Genomic DNA, 18,142 nt, shown 5'->3' with positions numbered 1-18,142 from the left:
CGCCACTATGGCGTCACATCGGGACGCCTGAATTTGGACGAGTGGAAATAGTTCCATATCCACATCACTGTAAAGGGAGTCCGGGAGAGGCAAGGGAGGAAGGTACCAGGCAGCACTCGCAAACGCACAGAGACCTAAAACGCCAGCCAATACTTAACCAAATCTAGTCGTTATTTAAATGGACAAAAAGATACCGATTGTGTGTAAGCCACCTGTGCAATTAATCAAATCCACTGAGTCAAAACTTTTGAAAATGATTCATTAAGAAGTTGGAATTTAGTGTACAAAGTGTACATTTGATAAACTAATTATAAACCAATCAGTAAAGTCGGAATGACTTATGCATAGTTTGTATCACGCATAATTAAAAATTGGAGAATAAACATTTTGATAGTGGTAACAAAACGGATCAAATTAGGATATTGAATATGGAGATACTATCAAAAGCAGTTTCTCAGCCAAAATGGCAACTGCATAATTTACTTAGGCAATTTGGGTAGGTAACTCGAACTTTTCCATATCGCGATTACAGGGGGTCATCAAAAGGTAAATCAGCACCTGGTTTACAGCGCTGCTATCGTCAATCCACCATGAGTAAGCAAGTACCACTCTTTTGCCAGAGGATCCACCCGACCATTGGACTGCTAACAGCCCAGTTGGTAATTTGGTTGCATACTGAAGTGTAAAGTTTCCTTTTAACAACAGCATTACCCTCCTCTGTTATTTAATAGAAAGAGACTCGTTGATATGCAGGTATTACCAGACTTCTGTCTTTCTTCTTCAACAATTATGTGGGTCCCTGTGTCCGCACATGCAGCATGTTTCCCATGCACCCACATACTACTCCGTCAAGATACCAGCCAGGGCTCCGATGTTTACAACCTCGATGTCGCCAAAGTGAACTACTCTCATTCCTTCAGGCAGGCGGCTTCCACCAGTGAAGTAATTGGGTAACAGTCTTCGCTAACCACGCTTATAACATAGTCCTTGTAGGGCTGGTGGCTCAAGTTCCTCCATTCAAAATGGCAATTCATGGCCGCACGTGGTCGCTAGAGTCTTCTGCTCATCGATGTTCACTGGTCGACTTCTCCAACCCGAATGAGTATGAATGAATGGCGCGAGTTTCATTGATTTGTTGGATTATAGTGGCGTGCGTACTGTTGTACATGTGATCTGGTTGATGTCCGCAAAGCGGACTGTTAATTGTTTCTGAAGAAAGGAATTCGAACCTCATCCCCCAGGCGTTTATGTGTTCAAAGCACCCTGTTAATTTGACGGTAAGGTCGTGGGACTAAATATCTCGAACGGCTTTCATAAGTGGGAATAGACCCAACACACACTCATGGTAAAAGGAGTTGGATTTCAGTCAGCTATCGATCGTTCCACGTGTCGACCCAAGCAGTATGTAACGCCCGTTGCGATTGGTCGCTACGATGACGTCACATTGGGACACCTTCATTTGACGGGTGGAAATGGTTCCACATCTCCATCATGGTACAGTAGGTCCCGCAGAGGCAAGGAATGGAAGGTGCCCGGTAGCAGGCACAAGCGCACAAGAGCCCTAAAACGTCAGCCCCTACTTAATCAAATTTTAGTCCAGTTGTGATAATGGAGAGATAAAAAAGTGCCAATAATGAGTGAGCCACCTGTTCAATTACATCAAATCAAAACAAGCTGTAAACTTTTCCTACGTTCTAACAATCGAACAAATTCAAATACATAGTGTACATTATGAATGCCCTACAAATTTCTAACAGTTAATATGTCTAAGCGACATATAAAAAGTTAGATCACTGTTAGGTCATGAAAGGTTTTAATTTTGAAGCGGGGGATCGAAGAATCAAGTTAGTGTATGTAATGATTTAACCGAAATGGGATACCAAGCCGAAAAGGTTCCCTGAATAAGAGGCAATATTGGTAGCCCTTAGAAGGGCTTTTTAAGCAAAAGGTCTCCGTTTTTCTTCTGATTCTTTACATTTATCCACATTCCTTTTTTCCTCTCTGGTAGTTTCGGGATATGGTAACGGTGTAGCGTAGAAACGTAGCTGGCTGATTCCACTAGCTGCTGCACTGTGTTGTTATCGTTGGTGTCTTGGTAGAATTGGGCAAGGATTCTGACATTATAGTGCCATTGCGCCAGGCATGGTTTTGTATGTGTCCAGAGATCGCCAGGCATTGATGTAATGTCCTGCCTTTTTAACGTCGTTCAGCGCTGGTCCCAGGCCTATCTCCCGGTATTGTTTTTCATTTGCGTCAGACTCCTCTTCCTCTTCTAATTCTTGTTCTTCTCTCTCAGATGCCTCAGCCTATTCCTCGCTAGAGGAGGATACTTCCAAATCTGTTTCTAGTGTAGGTGCGTCTGCACGGGGAAGTTCTTGCTTTAATGCCTCTAATTGACTGATAAGAGTGCGAACTATTTGAATTCCAATCAACTTTTGGTCAATCTGTTGTTGTTGTATTTTTTCCGGAGCGTGATCCGTTTTTGTATGGTCAGCTGTACCTCTGCCCTGGCCCACTTTGTCAAATTTGTTGGAGAGGTCGACTGCTGAAGTTTGTTCACTTGGTGGGTCGTAGGACTGGAGTGGCACGATAACTGGGCCTGCAAATGCTCCGCCTGTTTCGGATATCTCCTCTTACGACTCCTGGACCTTTTCTTGATTTCTTGGTCGTTTTCCCAAATTAAGAGTAAGATCGTTCTTTTCTCCTGAGCTCTTAAACTCCACCATGAGGCAACTACGAGGCCGAGGCCCTTAAGTGCACTCAGGACTTGAGCTGGAATGATATCCGTCGCTAGCATCATTGATAGGTATAGTGTTACTCTCTGATCTGTTCGCTGCGGACTGCATGAATGACGCAAAGATTAGATAGTTGAATTAATGAGGTGTGCGCACATAATGTGCATGTACCTCAGTTTAATGATCGCACAGCGACCTGTTAATTGATCATGGGAGAAGGAATTAGAGAATCTTTCTCCAGGCATTTATGTGCTCAAAGAGCACTGTTAATTGAGCCTGAAGCCGTGGGTCCATATAGGTCCCTAACGGCCTGAATAGAGGGCTGACATGAGTGGGAATATAACCCAACAACACGTACTCATGTAAAAAAGACTTGATCGCTATATGCCAGGTGTCAACCAATGCAGTATTTAACGCGAGTCGCGATTTGTTCCACGATGCTGACTTTGGTTTCGGGTTTCTCGGTGGTGAAAAAATGAATGTTACGTTCCTTTAATTCTGTTTAGAAAGCTTGGTTCAGAAAGCCGGTACCTTTGTCTGTTTGTCATCGAAGAGGGTGACGACCACTTTATTTTAACACCAGTTTTAAGGCTCGCACTAACTCACCGCTCCATTTGGAAGTCAATGACATGACGCAGACAAATTTACAAAAGACGTCGATGACACAAAACAAATATCTTTAGCCACGATTGTAGGTGGCCAAATGAGAGACATCGGCTAAATCGGTTTGCTACTGATGATCGATGCCCTCCACTCGGGTGCGACTTCTGGAAAGGTTTCTTCGAATGGGTTTGTGTAAAGTGTACGTGGCGTGTTCTTGTAACCATCGTTGCACATGAGGTAAACGGAGACTTTTCAGACTGGTTTTGGCAGCACGATATAATTTCTGAATTCCTCCATATCCAGCAGGATGGATCAGATCGTAGTAAATAATAATAATGTTATTAAGTCACCCACTCTTCACTGATGCTACTCAATGTTTCGCGTGGTATTTTTTTGGATTGTAATTCTTTGCGTGTCCGGCGAGCGATAGGTGACAAGGAGGAGGAGGATATCTGAACCGGAATAATCTTTTCTCGTTTCAATACTGTCTTCACCTTCCCTTTCTCTTCTGTGGAAGAAGGGGTGACCATCATATTTTTAATCAATCAATTCTGGATGTAGTTTGTTTTGTTAAATTGCGTACATTCTCTTGTGGGGTTGTTAACTTGCATATTGTTTCTGGTTGAGTGTATAACTCTTCTTCTTTTCCTTTTTCTGTCTTGGTCATTGGGGTTAGTGATGGTGGTGGACTTTTAATCAGGGTCTTCGAATCTTTCATAGTCGGCTGAGCTGTTTCGTCTACGGCTTTCTGGTGTTGTAACTAGGTCATCTCGGTCAATTACCATTGAAAGGCAAATGTGAGGTCCGTTGTTCTTGCCAGCGATGGTATTCCATCCATCGTTTGTAAGACACTAAAACCAGATTTCATCCTCTTATTCAATTTCAGAGGGCAAGTCTGAGATCTTTTGACTTCAGAGATCTCCTTGGTCTTTTTATCTTGGACCAATGGGTAAAACACCTCCCAACAGTCCTCCCTGCATCGCTTCCGCTATTCCTTAAACAAGAAGTCCTAAAAGAGATTCCCCGCATTGTACCATCATCTTTTGATTTTGGCGGATGGAGATTTTCTTTTGGATTGTTCAGCAAAGAATATGTCAACGTTTGGCTAAGCATTCTTTCTGGTGTTTAGACAAAGGTATCGTCTCTTTCAAGATATTCAGACAACATTCGCTCACGGTATCGATAACATCTTCGGAGCGTGTTTGAATGAGTTGTTTTCGCATGGGTGAAGGAGCCTTGGACAGGACAGACAACATTTCCCACTGTTTGGATAAACGAGGAGGACGTCCTTTTGTTTCCTTTCCTTTTTAAGCCAGAGAGTGGTGTGCACTTTAAAGGGACATGTTTTTGGTTCAGGAGCAAACCAACACTGATCCCCATCCTTTACCGCAGGACCTTATATACTGGAATGCGTCGCCTTTGATTGTCTTTACGTCGTATCAACTTGATGCCATACATCAAACGTCGTGGAGGCGTTCGCAGCGGACTAAATCGGCACCGTTATTGCTTGGACAAATCAAGTAAACTCTGTAACATGCCCTATCTCTTTAACCTGAGACTACTGGAGACGCGGTCACAGTCGCAGTAGGTCGTTGCATCTTCCGGGAAAAAGCATTTTTCTGGGGTCTTTTCTGTAGGCATTTCTTTTTCTGTTGCTTTGACCTGGTCTTGACAACATTGTTCTTCTTCTTTTGGAATCGTTTGCCTTTTTTGGGAGTGGTTTTTTTCTTGGGGAGAACGTTTGTGGCATTGTCATCCCACTTTCAGAGCGAGCAAATGATGACACCTCCTAGAGAACCGCTACCTCCAGGTTTCAAAATGATTTGCTTTTTGGTTTTAGTGTCGATGCTAGAAATGGACAGTTGCGTCAAGACAACTTTGTTTCTCTCAAAAAATCTTTCAGTTTTGACGTGAAATATGAATGATGCCTTGGAATAATTGATGTGATGTCATTGTAAGCCATCGTAAAACTTCTTTGAGGCTGGCTTCTAAGACATGAGCACGTATTTGTAGATTCTTGTTGCGACTGATGCCTTACAAGGCACGAATCAATTTGACGAGAAGATGAGACTGAAGGACGTCAAGTTGACGCTGTGTGAGACAGACCCAAAGTTACCGAGGATTTTATAGATTTGTTGTTATTGTTGTTAAGTCGACGACGGGGACGTGTACATGACAGGCCCTCCGTCTTGGCACCAGTGGTGAAACAGATGGGTACGATATCGCAAATAATCGGGGGTGGGGGTGGTTTTTATATCCACGAGTAAATAGGCGTGTGGGGTTTGAGTGGCATCGTCGTACGCATGAGTCAGCAAAGACGTTCCTAACTGTTTGGCTAAGACTTGCACTTGCGATTTATCTCTAGGGTTTTAAAGAAGACCACGTAATGAGCATTGAGACTGGTGTTGTAATTGGCATTACTTTGTTGAAAATAGGTTTGGGTGATGTAAATGGCACTGGCATTACGATAATGCCCTTTGCGCGTAAAGCACAGTTTAATGTCTTCTTCGTTTTCTCCTAACATGTCGTCGAAGATGACCAGATGGGTTTGATTGGGGTCAGACACGATCCCGTCGTCTTCTCCAGTAATCCCTTCCAAAACACGATGAAATCGCCTTGACTTTCTCGCAAGAGGCTGTACGCCGATTTGCCACTTTTGTAACACCACACGATCCGTTGAGGTGGACGATCGATCAAATGATGTTTATGTTCAATCAACCTTTGACAATTTCGGCATTGCCTGAAATCTGGGTCCGGCAATTAAAATGTTAAAGGGATGGCGAAGATACAAATCCTCCCAACTGGCACGTTTAAAGTGTTCGTCAATGACTTTGAAAGTGGAGGAAAAAGGAGCAGGGCCTGCAGAGGTAGCTATAGTGCAGGGAATGTCACTTTGGACTCGAAGACAAACAAGAACAGAGTTTTCATACTTTTTCAGGACACGTTTATTTCATGACATGTTTAAAATGGAACAACACGAAAGACAAAAATGCATAAAAGCCAAATAGTTAAGTGCATCATCAAGATAAACATCAAAACGATCAGAGTGGAATATAAACAAGTGGCTGTACAACATACTTTTGGTAACAATGGTGTCCTAGGGACAGTGTGTAATGTTCCTACAGTTTCTACACTATGTACAATCACACAGGTGTCCTCCCTGAATGGTCTTTCTGAAATGTTCATGACGGTCCTGTCCTGAAGAGAGTGGTTTTCCTTGTTGTCGGGTTCTTTTTCTTTTGACACTGTCACTAACACATGTTTCAAAGTAACTTTTTCACTGGACGTTTGAATTTAGGATCACAACTCTTAGGCATAATTGGCCACTTCTTTAGTTCATGTTTCAAAACCCCAGCTTTTCCAGCCACGTAGATCTGTCCAGTGATGGTGTAAGTCACAAGCAACACACATATCGTCGTACACATCTTCAGTACCTAAAAGTTGACGAATCTTTTTTCCCGTAGAGGTAGAGAATGTTCCAGATGCAAACGCAAGGCTTTTAACATAATGAGTCTCTCGTAGACATTTAAAGGGACCACTTTCATGTTTTATTTGGTGGTAGGCACTGTTCGTAAAAAGTCCAAAAAGGACTCGGCTGGTAAAAGAAATCCCAGAAAGGAAGTCAATAAGACACACACCACACGTTGACCCCAATTCATGGGACACAGTTCTTGTAATAAGTGTTGGTAATCCTCCACCGTTTCATTACTCTCATTAACGTACTTCCACGGAATCTGTTGTATCACCACAGATAATGGTCGCTTTATGGTAGACGTTTTTATAGCTCATGTTCTCGGAGACAATAAGTGTACATTCTGCACTGAGATGATCGTCTTCTAGTGGCGAATCTAAATAGTTTATTCACTAACTTGCACATCACACACCGTTCAGAAGTTTTCTCTTGAATTAAGTTTACGTTGTGTAAAAGATTTTGGTAACCCTCTAACTCTTCCTCTGCAATTCGTTGCAGTAATTATACCTTGTAGCAAAATGAATGAGTCACAACAAACCAATCCTTCTCTACCACGTCCAGTTTAACAATTTCTGACCACTGTAACAATTTTATCTGAATAAGTCCTCTTATAGCATTCAGGTACCAGTGGTTTAAACATAGGTGCCGTGACGGATGCAATTGTTCTTTGGGTTTCACCAGTATTTTGACCAACTCTCGGTAAATGCGTTCTCTCAACTCCACAGGCAAACCACGAATGTTCTCTTGGAAAGTATATACGATCATGTCTGTCAGTATTAATACCCATGTAGGATCACTTATAATTGTCCTTATTTTGTTTAAAATCTTCTCAAAGAGCGAGAGTAATAGGCATAGTGAGTAATTGCTGACAACTGCCATTCAGGATAATGGTAAAGAATGGTAATAAAATCTTCTGATGTAAACAGTCAAAAGCGGAATAATCGGATGAACGCAGACTTGATCCAGAAAAATCTGACGAGTTTGTTGGCTTTTGTCAATTTCTTCTTGTGAATTTCTAGGTACAAATGTTCCTTAATCACGAATTTAGATTTTACTCTGTGAAGCTCCTGCCAAACTTGTAGATCTTCTCTTGCAATTCGTTTGGTAATCCATGAATATTACCTTTTGAAATGAGATTTAAATAATTGTCTAATTGTTGTCCAACGTTTGACTCCTAGCCAACTTGGTTCCTTAAAGGACATGGTATGCCACTTCAATGACTAGGGTTCCACTAAAGGTAGGTAATGACAATGCGGAAACCATCGACCACGTTCTAGGTAAGCCGAATCTTTCTGCCCCAACTCGTGAAGTGACACGCCGCAACTGAAGCACTTCACTTTATCCACCTCGCCCTGTAAGAAAATCCGGTCTCCAGCTAAATCTTCGTGGGTAGGTCCTTCCAGATATTCAGGCCATTTTCCTTGGAACGTTTGAAAAAGACTTTCAGAGTCGCAGTATTCAGACAAACCTACAGGGAACGACTATTCGTCTTTCACAGGCTCGTTTCGATCAGGGTATGGTGAAATCCACAGGAATTTATTTAGGGTTTTAGACATCTGTAGGGTGGTAGCCGCATTGTTTTACGTGCAGCTTGACATTCACAATGAAAACTAGTAAAGTTATAAGGTGTTCTGTAACGAGAGGCACCTCTTTTGCGTCCGTCAGATTTGACACGCACAGCATCACTTTCCATGATAGGTATGGTAATAGTGGCAGTAGTAGTCATAGCAAAGTTCCCATGATGTAATGCTGAATTTCTGCGGTCACAACGTATGGCATCGCTCTCATCGCAAGGCACAGCGTCGCAGTCCACTTGAGAATGACCCAACTTGAATGATGTCTGTTTAAAAGTATTCCTCTTTCCCGCTTGGTCTTTGTAGCTACAGTGAACTATCAGTTTTGGACTTTGTCCCATGTTATATGTTGACCAATATCGACGTGTCCGTACGGCAAAGTGAAGTGGTTGGGAAGTCGCATTCGCTTCTGGTACACGATTTGATACACTTTTGCGAAAGGTCGACTGACGATTTGGTGTGTGGGTAAACGTACAATCTTGTGCGGTTCGTAGGTGGTCACTCTAAAATACCGATCCTCTCCAGATTATGAAGTTTCTTTCAGCACGTCAAAAATCACTACTCCTTGTGCACTTCTCCTTCTAGGTCTCGGCATTTGTAGCCTTATTTTTTAGGACTACCACAAGCGAAACTTAGAATCTTGTGGGGTGCTCGTCCGTCCAGACTCCTAAACGGTCTCCTTCGATTTTAGGGTAATAGTGACACAGGTAATCGATGTAGATGCAACACCGTGTCAAAATACAGCACTTGATCTCCTAATAGTTCTCAAACTTTTAAGCGAGCATGGGCTGTCACGTATACCGCAATGATGACATTTCCAAATTCGTCGGTTTCTACAAAGTAAAGTTCTTCTTCGTAATTGACTAGGAACAATTCTTCACGAAGGACGTCCACGTATTTCGTGTACTTTGTTTTGCCGTGAATCATCTGGAAGTAGCGGGTAGTTTCGACAAATACTCCGTCTCGGATAAACACGTCATTTTGCCCCACAAGCAATATAACATCACTCTGACAGACGATCGCCTGTCTTCGTTTTGATCCACGTTGTCTAAAGTGATGCCTTCCTGCTCCCATTATTTTTCTTTGAATTTATTTTGGTTTTCTTGAGTGTGGCACCAGGAAGGATATCCACTGGCTTCTTGTTTCAGTTTCAAAAAGGCATCCACGTAGTCTCCGAAAATACCTTTCTGAGTCTGATCACCCTTGTGGCCCGTTGGTTCAGTGGGTCCACCTACTTGTAAATTTCCACGATACGTTTAAACTCGGCATCGGTTTTCAAATGGTCATCGTACTTGTGTTACCAAATTTTCACCACTTGGTATGGTTGTTGTTCTAATTCCATCCGCCGCTGACAAGCGGCCTGGTACAAATTTTCCATGGTTCGTTTTAAAAACTTAATTTTGGTGTCACGTTGATGGTAGCATCCGTGAAATAAGCACTCATTAAACTCATACACGGTCTTCAGGTTTTCTAAGTCTCAGCCATCCAACGAATACGTTCCGATGGTCTTTTCGCCTCATCCGTTGCAGAAGTGTTTGATCCATTTGTCTACATTGTCGCACAAGTAATGTAACCTGCGTAGGGCTTTGACAGAGTATTGACATTTGACAAAATTCATCATTTGAAGGCTTATGACAGCTAGGGTGTTTTCGGGCATGAATCTTTGGCGGTACACTAAAGAACACACTTAGGCGATGGCTGGCTTCTTTCAAAGGATCGATCTCTCCGTGCTCCATGAACGATTCTAGACATTATCCACAGCATCGCCGTAAAATATCCACGTCGGAACGGCAATACTTTAGCGATTCTTCCTGAAAGTCGAAGAGGTCCGAGGTGTGAGACTGATACCAAGCGTAGAAAGTTCCTCCTTGTTCGGTACGCATGTTGTCGGGGTCGTAGTAATGAGCCTCAGGCAAATGGAGTAGAACAGCGTGTTGATTGGCTTAGGTATTGAAAAAGTGCGTAAAATAGCCTTTGGCCATTTCTGTCATTCCAAACGTTTTAGGCATTCGAGTCAAAGGCATGGCCAAGCAACTCATCGAATCCTTAAACTGCACTTGTCCCACTTGCATGGAAATGATGTTGACTACGCTCAAAGTCACTTTAGTACGTTCGGTACTTTGTTCCACAGCATCTCAACAGAAACTGTCCATATTGGACAGCGTGTTCTGTACCCGAAAGATTTTTTTCACGTCCTCCATGAATCTTGCTGCAGTGAGGTAAATGACTAAAGATTGGCTTTTGCATGCACTTCTCGCACCCTCGATGAGCCACGCAGGAATTAGGTATGGGATTACCGGTCTCTTGCAAGCATTCGAAATCAAAAAAATGAAATTCCCTTTCTTCTAGTCATCTTCCTCCTTTTGTTTGGAATTGTAGTTTTAATGTAGCAATAGTGTCCCATGTCCACGATTTGGTGACAACAATGTGACGTAGTTTCCTTCCTCGACAAACGTGCAACTTTGCACTATTGGTACGTATGCCTTGTCCACAAGTAGGGCACAATCTCAGGAGTTGGGAAGCAATTTTCTGCCGTGAACCTTGCGTCTTCAGATGTTGTTGGTAACTGGTTGGACTGACAAAAGTGCGCTGACAAGCAGGGCCACGTATTCGTTCTTGTCCTTCGTCAACACAGAGTTGAGAGGCCAAGCATCCTGAGCATTTGGATCCACAAATCTTGTGTTGCTTTCGATTGTTATAGCCATAGTCACCATTCTCACGGTAATATCCGTATCCCAGGAACGCGGCGATACTGGTGATTATATCGAAATGTTCATCGTGATAATAGACATGAATGTATTTTACGTCTTTAAAATTTCGCCTCGAAACAACGGAGGCTCACCTACTTATTGAGGGTCACTTTCAATGTATAGTGTGGAGCCAGTACGTCTTGCAATTTTTGCATTTCATGAATGCCACATGGTACGTCTTTGGATAGCCATGCTTGCTGTTGCAGGAGTTCTGCTTCTTTTTGTTGTTTGGTTCGGAATCCGTTCGTCCCACCACAATGGCACGTACTAAACACATCTGTTCATGAGTGTTGTTAATTAGAACGAGGCTTCGGCTGATGCTACGAAGTTCGTCGACCAATAACACATTTTTGCGTCCTGTCCCTTGGGGAAGAGAAACGTGTGTCGTGAACAGTGTCGCTTTTATGTCTGTGATGTGTGTGAAACTTGTGGTTGGCTTGTTGCACGTGGTGAATCTTGTCGATGACTTTGGAAGGTGTCAGTGCCGCTTGGCTGCTAAGCTCGATCCAAACGGGGGACTTCAAATTGTCGTGATGAATGGAAAGTCTCAAGCCATCGTCTTGTTTCGCTTCATATTGCCGTTTCAGTGTGGTTAACAAAGAATCCAATACAGCGGTGATGAACTCTTTTGCTTTATCAAGAGCTACGTTTTATTTGAAATCCTTAAACGTCACCGTGTACGTGTAGGCCGTGGTTCTACATTTTCTAGAGGACCTCTTTTTCGTCTCTCGAATGTGGTAGTACTTTTTAGGATTTAATGGTGGTAGTTGTGGTGGACTTTGGTCATCTTCAAAATCGCTTGCATTAATTTCAGCCAAGAATTCAGCTACTGTGCGCGGAGATAAGGCACGTTTCTGCCTCTTACATTCTTCTCCTTTCTCCATGAAATGATGCGATCGTTTCATCTTGACTGCAAAAAATAAAAATGACTACATTTTAAACGCTATGGTCCCATACATCCATGTCAGACCAGTGTCTTCGCTATTTAAAGGGTTAGTATCTTCCCTCCCAGTATTCATTGCACTCTCAAACCTACCAGAACGATGGAATAGCACACACACATCGAACTTCTGATCAGAGCTTTCTTAGGTGGCATACAAAGATTTTCTTCAGACAATCCGATGGACTGTTCCCCCACCTTTCGAGACAAAAGTAAAGATACGTGTTATATCTGTCAAAAGATAAGGCATTATGTTTTCAGAATACCCAGACTGTCAAAGCAGGTGTCAGAAGAGACAAAAGTCAAGATACCTGTTATAATTGTCAAGAGAAAGGACATTGGTCTTCAGTTTCCCCTAAGAAACAACAGGATAAAGAGGACGAGAGGGGGTCAGAACAGGGAAAAAAAGAAGAGGTACCCTCCCAAAATGAAGAACTCCGACACGTTCAGAATGAGAAAAAAGAGAAGAAAAGAAGACGAGGAGAAAGTGAGGAAGAAGATGACGATAAAGCTATGAAAGTGAAGAAATTTAAAAAACAAAGAGAGTGAAGAAAATGAAAAAGAAGTCTATGAACTTTTCAAAGTGTTGTGTTGTGGTATTGCATTGTAAAATTTGTACCAGAATATACCAGACAGAGAACTGAAGTGTCTTTGGGTTTGATTTTTTAGAATAATGTCCTACACTCACGCATTCACACACGTGCATCATAGGCAAAAAGGGTATTTTGAGTTCTAATTGGTTTTGGCAAAACGGATGCTATCTCTTTTAATGAGAGGTTATTGTCCCTGAAAAGGACAGTTGGCTGTCAGTTATTTTATTTTTTAAAAAAACTCAGGAACAATACGTAATCAGCTATAACTGCCTTAAGACTTTGCCACGAACAAGGCCTACTACTGGACTTGCTCCTGTTGATGATGATTTGGTATAAATCACTACGGTGAGTGTCTCAGGCGTAGAAACAGGTTGGGTTGATTGGCTCGGGAAGGTCTTTTTCTCTTGGGTCGTATTAAAGAAGTCTGATACATTTGTTTCAGACTCTTTAACTGTGTCAGAATGTTTAAGAGTAAATCACCGTTTGACTAACACTGTCCTCCTTCTCTCCTGACCTTGTTTCTTCTCTGCTGCTTCTTCTTCCTGTCGTTTCCTTCTTCTTGACTCTTCTTCTTGTCGCTGATGCTTTTGAAGGAGAAAAGCTTTTCCTGCTTCTTTTTGCTGTTGTAAGAATTTATCCCATTCTTCTTTCTGTCTCTGTTTAAAATCCGCGACGTGTGGTAAGGAAGGAGAAGGCGGCGAAAGTGGTGGTATTGGAACAAATTATTGCAAAGAAGAGAGAAAATCGGCTAAATCCCAATTAAAATCAGTCTGTTCTGTAAGAAGACCTGTGTTGACTTTGGTAGTCGCTGCAATGCCATCGCCTCTCACCTCCACGACCGGTGCACCCCTATTCGATGAGTTCATAGTTTTCGTCATGATTGAAAACTCGGTCGTATTGATTCACTATGCACAGACGCTAGCGCATCTATAAAGGGAATCTGATGTCACAGACCGCTCTCTTCGAATTGGAAGACATGCTCCACACTGTAACTGAATTTTGTAACGCGTGTTATGATTGGTGATAAAACTCAATCCGTTTCGATCCACTCTTCCACTTCATTCCCTTTACCTGTTCTCACTACAAGATGTGGACTAACGTTGAATCATCTACCCTCGTATCGTCGATGATGTTCCGTACGGACTTGTATGTCAGAGTCCCCATTTACGGTCCAGAAGTCAGAAGAAATTTGAGGAAGAGAAGAAGACCTATGCGATGCCCTCTGTGTTAACGGAATGATGTTAACATAAAATCCAACGGCCCTTTTCAGGGTCACAACATTGCCTCGGAAAATTTGCTTTCTTGCCTAAAACAAAATGTGTTTAGTGTTATACATGTGTTTTGCTAAGATAGCACGTATTCAGGTCAGCCACTTGCTACATTGTTGCCAATAGTCAGTACCGTGGCGTCACCCACCTGTTCCATTTCTATTGTCCCTATATTGTCCCAATACTTTTGTCCCTCTATAGTCCCACCCATGTTAAAATCCCCTTGACCCTATACGTTTTCAGGGTGATCTGAAAAGTCTTGTCCCTACGGTACAATCCTATTTTTTCCTTATATGTCCTCATGTGCCCCACAGTATCCCATATAACTATTGGCAGCCCCTATTACCTTGCATCATGATGTTTGCCACTTGCATTTAACGCAATACCCAATGCATGTGAAAAATGTCACGCACATTGTATCTTGATTAGTCTTCATGCAACAAGATAATTACAGTTCAATAGCTGAGTAATGTCCCAAAACCGTGATATTTTGCGTGTAAAATTTGATACTAAATTGCTTGCATTAGCTCTTAGAAATACATTTTCCGTAATTTGTTTACTTCTGAAAATTGAGATGATAGTTTTTTAAGTTAATATATAACTTTAAACTTATTACTTACTATACGTGATTTTGACTATACCATACCCACCCACCAGTTAGGCCTATTTGTGTTAGCAAAAGCCCTTAATCAAGATTAAATCTCTCTCTCTCTCTCTCTCTCTCTCTCTCTCACACACACACACACACACACACACACACACACATATCGTCCCAAGATACAGGTGAAAATCAGTGAAAAGGAATGTGGAAGATTTTTGCCCCTCACATAACACAATTTCTCTGGACCTATATTGGAAAAACTGGAAGACAATTTCACCAACAGAGAGAGAAAGACGACAAAAAAAAAACGTTATTGTCAGCAGCGATTGCTTGTAAAACATAAATAATGGCTTTTAATATTTTCCTTGAATTTATAATGCAATATAACTAAAACCTTTAAAAGATCAATCCGGAATCATAAAAAGGAATAACAAGTTCTGTAACCGTTGCTTGCACTGCATGAAACGCACATAGAAACTCATATATAGCGGTTATCAAATGGGTGATGATTTAATTGTGAATTTTATGAAACGATGTGAATAATGTCCAACTTTGTGACGAGCAAATGCTGAACAAGAGTAATAAAACTAATGTTAAATCAATACTCATTTGAAAATCTTTTATCACAGTTTTTATCTTAATAAAAGTAGTTTAGAGAGAAAGAAGGTCCAAAAATTTCGTCCATTCTGAGTTAGATGAGGCACGTTTCTTTTGTTGCGCGTAAACAAAATAGTCCTAGGCGTAAACAAAATAGTCCAAGGCGCAGTTCTATAACAACTAAATTGAAAAATAGATTTCAAATCAAATAGCAACTGTATTAGGATGTAATAAAAAGAACATATGACACAGACAAAATCATTTTTTCAACGCAGAACATCAAAAGGAAATTCTGTGCGATGTCAGTTTGACTCATGTAATGGGATACCTGGTAGACGATCAGTTTTCATCCCTAGTCTGCCAGTTTCACCACTAACCATTTCCAGTTGTTGGGATAATCATATGAAAGGGTGATTCTCGAATACAGAAAATTCCAGATTTACTCTAATGTATTTGCTACCGGATATTTGCATTACTTGATTTTTTTATTTGGAACAGTAATCTGCAGCGCTCTATGTGATCTCGTTTCCCTAGTTCCGTGTTGTCACTCAACTAATAAAAAAAATGGCGGCTCCCAAAGGCAGGGTAAGCAAGGAAATATTCCCACGATCGCAGCCAATCAGTAAAGACAATACTTGTATGGCTTATGTGGACCAGTCATAATCGCATAAAGCGATAATTTAACATGATTTTATATCACAAGTATGAAACTGCACAAACCATATGTCAAGTATACCGATTATGTGATAATACACACAAAGCAACATCGGGCCAAAAGAAGTCAACAAAACTTCGCAGACAGCAAGATAGCATATGCTAAAGAACAAAAGAAAATTGAATTGATATTGAATCATTAAAATAACAGATACTTATCACCGTCCTTTTGATTAATGATTGGAACAGTTTGTTTCTTTTTCAATAGCCTACCCATATGCCACACGCGAAAGCACATCAATTATGCAGTTTCCTTGCATTTGCACAATGGTTTAAAAAAAAATAATCTGATGATATTAGCTCAGATATAAATTGAAATGGAGCGTCAGTAATGGGAAACATGAAACTTAAATGTAACGGATGAAGTAAAGTACACAAAACAAAAAGCATTTATAAATAAGTGAAACATATAAATTTGGAATGAGTAAAAGCCAGAGCAGAAGTAACTTGTATTTGAATACTGCTAGATACTCTTTCCGTTTATATGTACAGTAAATATCGTACTTCTCTCTCTCTCTCTCTCTCTCTCTCTCTCTTCCAAGGCCTGGTGCAAACACCCTGACTACTGGTGACGACAAAATGCCTTTATAATTACTATGTAGTGAATTGCAGATTTAACATTTTGAATAAAGAAACGATATTGAATACAGAGTAAAATAAGGACGTCAGTTTCTAAGTAAAAGAAAGAAATTTGCTGAGTCTTGTTTTTAATGATAGGCATGTCTGACTATGGAATCTTGTTTTTTATGATAGGCATGTATGTCGCTGTAATCTTGCTTTTCATGACATGCAAGTCTGACAATGGAACCTTGTCTTTATTATAATAAGCATGTCTGACTCTGGAATCATGTTGCTTTTCATGATAGGCATGTCTGATTCTGGAATCATGCTTTTAATGATAGACATGTTTGATTCTGGAAGTTTGTTTTTATGATTGGCATATCTGACTTTGTAACCTTGTTTTCTTTTATGATAGGCATGTCTGACTCTGGAATCTTTTTTTTCATGATAGGCAAGTCTGATTCGGGAATCTTGCATTTTATGATAGGCATGCCTGAGTCTGAAATCTTGTTTTTTATGATAGGCATGTCGGACTCTGGAATGTTGTTTCTTTTTTATAGGCATGTCTGACTCTGGAATCTTGCTTTTTATGAGAGGCATGTCTGACTCTAGAATCTTATTCTTTATGATAGGTATGTCTGACTCTGGAATCTTGTTGTTTATGATGGGCATGTGTGACTCTGAAATCTTTATTTTTATTATAGGTGTGTCTGACTTTGGAATCATTTTCTTACGATAGGTATGTCTGACTTTAGAGACTTGCTTTTTATGATAGACATTTCTCTGACTCTGGACTGTTGTTTTTGTATGATAGGCTTGTCTGAGTCTCGACACTTGGTGTGTTTTTTAAGATAGGCATGTCTGACTTTAGAATCTTGTTTTTTATGATAGGCATGTCTGACTCTGAAATATTGTTGTTTATGATAGGCATGTCTGACTCAGGAATCTTGCTTTTTATGATAGGCATGTCTGACTCTGGAATCTTCTTGTTTTTTATGAAAACAATGTTAGTGACTCTGGAGTCTTGTTTTTCTGATATGGATGTCTGACTATTGACTCTTGGGTTTTCTTAACATAGGCTTGTCTGACTTTGAATTCCATTTTTTTAAAATAATCATATCTGACTCTGAAATCTTGTTTATTATGATAGGCATGTAGGACGCTGGAATCTTATTTTTTAGGATAGGCATATCGGCCTCTGGAATGTTGTTTCTTTTTTATTGGTATGTCTGATTCTGGACTCTTGTTTTTATATGATAGGCATGTCTGACTCTGGAATCTTGTTTTTATATGATAGGCATGTCTGACTCTGGAATCTTGTTTTTTATGATAGGTATGTCTGACTCTGGAACCTTATTATTTATGATAGGCATATCTGACTCTGGAATCTTATTATTTATGATAGGCATGTCTGACTCTGGAATCTTATTATTTATGATAGGCATGTCTGACTCTGGAATCTTATTATTTATGATAGGCATGTCTCACTCTGGAATCTTACTATTTATGATAGGCATGTCTCACTCTGGAATCTTATTATTTATGATAGGCATGTTTGACTCTGGAATCTTTTTATTTATGATAGGCATGTCTGACTCTGGAATCTTGTTATTTATGATAGGCATGTCTGACTCTGGAATCTTGTTGTTTATCACGGGCATGTCTTACTCTGAAAGCTTGTTGTTTTATGATAGACATGTCTGACTATGGACTCTTGGTTTTTTTTATCATAGG

Source organism: Sinohyriopsis cumingii, chromosome 2 (genome assembly GCF_028554795.1).
Source record: "Sinohyriopsis cumingii isolate HCF-2022 chromosome 2, ASM2855479v2, whole genome shotgun sequence".
Taxonomy (NCBI): Eukaryota; Metazoa; Mollusca; class Bivalvia; order Unionida; family Unionidae; genus Sinohyriopsis; species Sinohyriopsis cumingii.
Note: the sequence above shows the minus strand (reverse complement) of the source record.